Raw genomic sequence first — 8,938 nt, forward strand, 5'->3', positions numbered from 1 at the left:
GAATTGAGCAAAACCATCCAGGATCTAAAGATGGAAATAGAAACAATAAAGAAATCACAAAGGGAGACAACCCTGGAGACAGAAAACCTAGGAAAGAGATCAGGAGTCATAGAAACATTCATCACCAACAGAATACAAGAGATTGAAGAGAGAAACTCAGGGGCAGAAGATACCAAAGAAAACATTGACACAATAGTAAAAAAAAAAAAAAAGCAAAATGCAAAAAGCTCCTAACCCAAAACATCCAGGAAATCCAGGACACAATGAGAAGACCAAACTTAAGAATAATAGGTATAGAAGAGAATAAAGATCCCCAACTTAAAGGGCCAGTAAATATCTTCAACAAAATTATAGAACAAAACTTCCCTAACCTAGAGAAAGAGATGCCCATGAACATATAAGAAGCCTACAGAACTCTAAATACATTGGACCAGAAAAGAAGAGTCTCCCATCACATAATTGTCAAAGCACCAAATACACAAAACAAAGAAAGAATATTAAAAGCAGTAAGGGAAAAAGGTCAAGTAACATATAAAGGCAGACCTATCAGAATCACACCAGACTTCTCACCAGAGACTGTGAAAGCCAGAAGATCCTGGACAGATGTCATACAGATCCTAAGAGGACACAAATGCCAGCCCAGGTTACTATATCCAGCAAAACTCTCAATTAACATAGATGAAGAAACCGAGATGTTCCATGACAAAACCAAATTTAAACAATATCTTTCCACAAATCCAGCCCTACAAGTATAATATACGGAAAACTCCAACACAAGGAGGGAAACTACACCCTAGAAAAAGCAAGAAACTAATCTTCCTACAAAAACCCAAAAGAAGATAGCCACACAAACAGAATTCCACCTCTAACAACAAGAATAACAGGAAACAATCACTATTCCTTAATATCTCTTAACATCAATGGACTCAATTCCCCAATAAAAGGACATAGACTAGCAGACTGGGACTCAGCATTTTGCTGCATACAGGAAACACACTTCAGTGACAAAGACAGACATTACCTAAGAGTAAAAGGCTGGGAAAAAATTTCCAGCAAATGGTCCCAAGAAACAAGTTGGAGTAGCCATTTCTAATATCAAATAAAATCGACTTGTAACCAAAAGGTATCAAAAAAGATAAGGAAGGACACTTCATACTCATCAAAGGAAAAATCTACCAAGGTGAACTCTCAATTCTGAACATCTATGCTCCAAATGCAAGGGCACCCACATTCATAAAAGAAACTTCACTAAAGCTCAAAGCATACGATGTACCACACACAATAACAGTAGGAGACCCCACTCTCATCAATGGGCAGATCATGGAAACAGAAACTAAACAGAGACAGCGAAAGTAACAGAAGTTATGAACCAAATGTATTTAATAGACATCCATACAACATTTCATCCTACAACAAAAGAATATACATTCTTCTCAGCACCTCATGGTACCTTCTCAAAAATTGACCTTATAATTGGTCACAAAACAGACCTCAATAGACACAAGGAGATTGAAATAATCCCATGCATCCTATCACATCACCGTGCACTAAGGCTGGTCTTCAATAACAACAAAAACAACAGAAAGCCCCCACACACAGAGGCTGAGCAACACTCTACTTAATGACAACTTCATCAAGGAAGAAATAAATAAATAAATTAAAGACTTTTTCAAATTTAATGAAAATGAAGGCACACATACCCAAACTTATGAGACACAATGAAAGCAGTGCTAAAAGGAAAACTCATAGCTCTGAGTGCCTCCAAAAAGAAACTTGAGAGAGCAGACACTAACAGCTTGACAGCACACCTGAAAGCTCTAGAACAAAAAGAAGAAAATTCACCCAAGAGGAGTAGATGCAGGAAATAATCAAACTCAGGACAGAAATCAACCAAGTAGAAACAAAAAGAGCTATACAAAGAATCAACAAAACCAGGAGCTGGTTCTTTGAGAAAATCAACAAGATAGATAAACCCTTAGCCAGACTAAAGAGAAGGCAGAGAGACAGTGTCAAATGAACAAAATCAGAAATGAAAAGGGAGATATAACATCAGAAAATGAGGAAATTAAAAAAATCATCAGATCATACTACCAAAGCCTATACTCAACAAAACTGGAAAATCTGGATGAAATGGACAATTTTCTAGATAAATACCAGGTGCCAAAGTTAAATCACAATCAGATAAACCATCTAAACAGTCTCATAACCCATAAAGAAATAGAAGCAGTCATTAAAAGTCTCCCAACCAAACCAAACCAAACCAAACCAAACAAACAAACAAACAAAAAAACTCAGGACCAGATGGATTTAGTGCAGAATTATATCACACCTTCAAAGAAGACCTAATACTAATACACTTCAAACTAACCCACAAAATAGAAACAGAGGGACACTACAGAATTCCTTCTATGAAGCCACAATTACTCCTTTACCTAAACCACACAAAGACCCTACAAAGAAAGAGAACTTCAGACCAGTTTCCCTCATGAATATCGACACAAAAATACTCTATAAAATTCTCTCAAACTGAATCCAAGAGCACATCAAAATGATCATTTGCCATGATCAAGTAGGCTTCATCCCAGGGGTGCAAGGATAGTTCAATATATGGAAATCCATCAATGTAATTCACTATATAAACAGACTCAAGGAAAAAAGAACCACAAGACCATTTCATTGCAGAGAGAGCATTTGACAAAATTCAACACCCCTTCATGATAAAAGTCTTGAAAGGATTAGGAATTCAAGACCTGTACCTAAATGCGTAAAAGCAATATACAGCAAACCAGTAGCCAACATCAAACTAAATGGAGAAAAACTAAAAGTCCCTACTAAAGTCAGGGACTAGACAAGGCTGCCCACTCTCTCCCTAAATATTCAATATAGTACTTAAAGTCCTAGCCAAAGCAATTTGACAGCAAAGGGGGTCAAAGGGATACAGATTGGAAAGGTAGAAGTCAAACTATCACTATTTGCAGATGATATGATAGTATACTTAAGTGACCCCAAAAATTCCACCGAGAACTGCTACAGCTGATAAACAACTTCAGCAAAGTAGCTGGATATAAAATTAACTCAAACAAATCAGTAGCCTTCCTCTACTCAAAGGATAAACAGGTTGAGAAAGAAATTAGGGAGATGACACCCTTCACAATAGCCACAAACAATATAAAATACCTTGGTGTGACTCTAACCAAGCAATTGAAAGATCTGTATGACAAAAACTTCCAGTCCCTAAAGAAAGAAATTGAAGAAGATCTCAGAAGATGGAAAGATCTCCCATGCTCGTGGACTGACAGGATTAATATGATAAAAATGGCCATCTTGCTGAAAGCAAACTGCAAATTCAATGCAATCCCCATCAAAATTCCAACTCAATTCTTCATAGAATTAGAAAGGGCAATTTGCAAATTCATTTGAAAATGCAAAAACCCCAGGACAGCAAAAACTATCCTCAACAATAAAAGAACTTCTGGGGGAATCACCATCCCTGACCTCAAGCAGTATTACAGAGCAATAGTGATAAAAACTGTATGGTATTGGTACAGAGACAGACAGGTAGATCAAGGGAATAGAATTGAAGATGCAGAAATGAACCCACACACTTGATCTTTGACAAAGGAGCTAAAACTATCCAATGGAAAAAAGACAATATTTTCAACAAATGGTTCAGCTGGAGGTCAGCATGGAGAAGAATGTAGATCAATCCACTCTTATCTCCTTATACAAAGCTCAAGTGCAAAAGTATCAAAGACCTCCACATAAAGCCAGATACACTGACACATAGAAGAGAAGGGGGGAGAGCCTTGAACACATAAGCATAGGAGAAAATTTCCTGAACAGAACACCAATCAATGACTTATTCTCTAAGATCAAGAATCGACAAATGGGATCTCATAAAATTGCAAAGGACACTGTCAATAGGACAAAATGGCAACCAACAGATTGGGAAAAGGTCTTTACCAATCCTACATCTGATAGAGGGCTAATATCTAATATATACAAAGAACTCAAGAAGCTAGACTCCAGAGAATCAAATAACCCTTTTAAAAAATGGGGTACAGAGCTAAACAAAGAATTCTCAACAGAGGACTATCGAATGGCTGAGAAACACCTAAAGAAATGTTCGACATCCTTAGTCATCAGGGAAATGCAAATCAAAACAACCCTGAGATTCCATCTCACGCCAGTCAGAATGGCTAAGATAAAAAACTCATGAGACAGCAGATGCTGGCAAGGATGTGGAGAAAAAGGACCATTCCTCCATTGTTGGTGGGATTGCAAACTGGTACAACCACTCTGGAAATCAGTCTGGAGGTTCCTCAGAAAATTGGACATTGCACTACCTGAGGACCCAGTTATACCACTCCTGGGCATATACACAAAAGATGCTCCAACATATAACAAAGACACATGCTCCACTATGTTCATAGCAGCTTTATCTATAATAGCCAGAAGTTGGAAAGAACCCGGATGTCCTTCAACAGAGGAATGGATACAGAAAATGTGGTACATTTACACAAGGGAGTACTACTCAGCTATTAAAAACAATGACTACATGAAATTCTTAGGCAAATGAATGGAACTAGAAAATATCATCCTGAGTGAGGTAACCCAGTTACAAAAGAACATACACGGTATGTACTCACTGATAAGTGGATATTAGCCCAGAAGCTTGGAATACCTAAGAAAAAATTCACAGATCTTATGAGGCTCAAGAAGAAGGAACACCAAAAAGAAGAACAAAATACTCAAGGGAAGAAATACAGGGACAAAGAGTGGAGCAGGTACTGAAGAAAAGGTCATCCAGAGACTGCCCCACCTGGAGATCCATCCCTTATGCAGCCAACAAACCCAGCACTATTGCTGATTCCAAGAAGTGCTTGCTGACAGGAGCCAGATATGGGTGTCTCCTGAGAGGCTCTGCCAGAGCCCTACTGATACAGATGAGGATGCTTGCAGCCAACCATTGGACTGAGCAAGGGGACCCAATGGAGGAGTTAAAGGACTGAAGGAGCTAAAGGGGTTTGCAACCCCATAGGAAGAACAACAATATCAACCAACCAGACCCCGCCCTCCGAGCTCCCAGGGACCAAACCACCAACCAATGAGTACACATGGAGGGCCTAAGGTGCATTTCCCCAATGTAGGGGAATGCCAGGGCGTTGAGGTGGGAGTGGGAGTATCCTCATAGAAGCAGGGGAGGGGGAGGGACTATGGGAGAGGGGAAAAAGGGGAAATGTAAATACATAAAATATCCAAGAAAGATAAAATTAAAAGAAAAGGAAGCTCAGTGAGGTGGCTCCTGCTGGTAACCCCAGAGCTCAGGAGGCAATGTAGGGTGCTTGCTAAATGCCCATGGCTAACCTGATCTACATAGTGAGATCTAGGTCCACCAGGGCTCTATAACATGAGCTTGTCTCAAAAAAGAAAACTAGAAAACAAGAAGAAAGGAGAGAAAAATAACTTAATAAAAAGAGCTAGGTAAAATAAACTTTAATATGTTTTATTTAATATGACATATCTGAAATAATATCCAAGTATGTAATCATATGAAGGTTATCAGTGAGATTGTCTACATCCTAAGTTGTGCTTTGTACATAAAAATCTAGTGTGTTTTATGCTTTGTATTTCAGCGACTTACACTTCAAGTTCTCAGTAGCCACATGTGGTAATGGCTGCCACTCCGAACAGTACAGCTCTACAAGTAAAGAAATGGAAAGGTATTTCTGGAGGAATGGTTGCTGGATGGCAGCGTGGACCCTATCAGCAGGAAGTTAGAGGAGACGGCTACTACGCCTACATTGTCACTTATATTGAAGTTAGACATTTTTTAAAAAAATCAAAGCAGTTACCCAGTATGCCCAAGTGAGGTATAAGAAAAGAGAGCTGGTGCTAGGTGCAGAATTGCTTGACCCAAAAGTTTGAGTTTCATCTCCCATCAACTGAATAGCTTCAGAGACAATGGGGATCGCGCTGTTTGTCTCAATAGAGATGTGCATGTATTAAACCGCCACTCAGAGCTCTTCCTGTTCAGGCTTGGCAGGTTCTGCCCCAAGAGGACCCACCCATCCCATGTGCTTTGTGCAGCCTAAGAAGCAGGAGACACCTGAGTCATGGCGGCAGCTCTCAACTACTTTGAACTCCAGATCTAGGGGATCTGACGCCCTCTTCTGGTCTCTGAGGGTACTGCGCCCACAGGTACATTTACCCACACATTCCCCTACCCATCGCCCTCACCATACGCGTAAATGAAATAGAATAAGTCTTAACAAAACAAAGTAAAACTTTACTTTACTTATTTTCACATAATTTATTTAATCTCAGGTGAAGTTCTTCTCTTGCACTGTGGTGGAAACCCAATGTCACCTTGTATTAGGGATCGTGTAGAAAGGCACAGTGTCCTTGGTGGCTCAGGGAAATGCTGACACATGTCTGGCTGTGTGACCTCAGATCATGGGCCTTGAGTTAGGTGGTGCCCACTAAAGGACAGCATGTGTCCTCACCCGAATAACATGCTTCCAGCCCTGTGAGCCTCTCTGTGTTGAGCTGTAGAATAAAGGAAACTTTTAGATGTCCGTCTGAACTCAGAGACCACAAAGTTGCATGTGCCTGTATTTGCACAGAGTTCAGTCCTTTCTTACTATGATTCTCATCATTTCTATCTCTCTACAACTTGTAGGTCCCAGTGGAGCCAGAGATGTCTAAATGTCACCGGGATTTGGTCCTATTTCTATCCCAGAACCCAGCCTGAAATAGTAGGGGCAGAAGGTACCAAGGCTCCTCTAGGGACCCCATTCTTCTTCAAGTATCTTCCCTCCTGCCTGAGCATCCCGTCCGTAGCCCTAGGAAGGCTTGTTCGGCGCTAACATAAAGTCACAGTTCTGAAAAGTAAAGGTTAAAGTCAGGAAATGTCATAACAAATAAACTTTCTCTGAGAAAAAATTAGCCATGGAGTAACAATTACTCTGCATTGAAGGATGGGTAGAGCTACCTGTCATAGTGGGAAAAACAGATACATGGTAGGACTGTTGCAATGGAGGAAGAGAACACTGTGTAGAACTGGGCTGGGCTCCAGATACCACAGGGGCAGGGAAAAATCCACAGCAGGGAGCATGGTGGGTGGCAGAGGGTGGCAAAGGACGACAGGAAGCATCAGGAGGCAGGAGGGTTCTTGGTACACTCACCTAACAGGATTCTTGCCGATGACAGGGCAGGATACTGGACCTCACCTGGATGATGACTCAGAGTGAGAAACCTGATTAGATGTTGGGGTGAGCAGGGAGCCTGACTGAGCAGAATTCTTGCCGAAGCTTGATTTTATTGAGAAGCAGAGGGCTTGGGACAGGGATCAGGACGACAGCCACAAACTTCAGTCAGGAGAGGAGAGAATCTTAGTGCCTTCGTACTGTGACAGTGTCACTTGGCTCCCTTTAAGTCCTCAAGCCAGTTTTTAACTGGAGCAGTTTTAGGGAGCTGGAAAATGGAAAGGGAGAAATAGACAATGCCTAAAGAAAATAGGTGGGGACACGTCAGCTCTGTGGGGAGCAGGCAGGGGCATGTATGTGGGAAGGCTTGGTTAGATTCTCCAATTCCGTGCTCTGCCAGTACTGCCCTGAACTTTGCCCCAGACCTGGGGTATGGTCTTCTCATGGAGAGATTAACACATTGGAATGAAGAGGCCAATATCTTACATTAAAACAGGGGTTTTGAGCTGCACTAGTGTTTCTTTGGTTGGATTTGTTTAAGAATAGTGAGCAAAAGCAGGCTTCCTGCGGCTAATAAGCCTCCACTTTGCTGAAAAGTATTTGCATTCAGACTCCTGGTTTGGAAATCTAACGTTTTCGTTGAAGGTTTTCCTCTGAAGCATTTGTGTGTGTGTGTGTGTGTGTGTGTGTGTGTGTGTTGATTAGACAGTCATGTTCAACGGGTGTTAGCAAACAGATCCCGTGTTTACTGGGCGGTCATTCAGAAAGCTCCCATGCCAGCGATGCAGGCAGTGAGAGCTAGGAGCCCCCTGCTTCCACCACAGACAGGCAGAGACACGACTCAACCTGACTGCCACCTAGTGGCAGCTCGCCCATAGTTCAAGCGAGTTTACCAAGCTGAGTTAATCAGCCCAGGCACTTAGCAATGCAAAACTGAACTAAATAAAGATAGGGGCAATAGACATTATAAGAAAACTGCGCCATTTGTGCTCCAGCTCCATGTCAATGCATTGCTTCCACAAATAGAGCCCGTATGTGCTAGTAGGTATTCTAAAAGCGAAACGTATATTTTTAAATGTGCCCTATCGGTGGCTATAAAAAGATGGCTGATATAAAAACTTGGGATGATTCATATTTTAGGGAGTAAGATGTAGAATTCGGTAATGCTTAAGAAGTATGGTGGGACAAGAAAGCTGAGTTACATCTTTGGCTCGTTGGGCAGCAAACTGGGTTGGTCTGGAGGAGCCTGCTATACAGAAGCCACAGCAGAGGGTGAGGAGTGGGCGAGAATGCTCCCAGTTCTTGAGAAGCTGGCGCTAAAAGGGTCACAACGCTCTATTTACAAACAGAGAGCACGAACTGTATGATCAGTTTTTGTCGAAGTGTATAACTTTATCTTTGAATACATTTTCTGTGCTAGAAAGGCTAGCAGATAACAAGGGGCGTCGTTCTTTTCGATTCCCATGGGATTTGGATCTGCACCCCCCAACTCGACCCCCTCCCACTTCTAGAATTAAAAACCACAGACTTGAATATCATCTTTCCCTGGTAATCACTGAAGTTCCACTTGCTTCCTGACCTTCTTTTATCCAAGTTATTTTTTTTCTAAAATGCAAAAATCTTAGAATCTGCAGGGAAAGAACCAGTCCCGTTTTTATACAATCCACTTTATACCCAAAGCTCTCTTGGACCCCAAAAGGACCATAACTTGAGACCCCAGTTAAGCCCTT

Source organism: Rattus norvegicus, chromosome 3 (assembly GCF_036323735.1).
Source record: "Rattus norvegicus strain BN/NHsdMcwi chromosome 3, GRCr8, whole genome shotgun sequence".
Classification (NCBI taxonomy): Eukaryota; Metazoa; Chordata; class Mammalia; order Rodentia; family Muridae; genus Rattus; species Rattus norvegicus.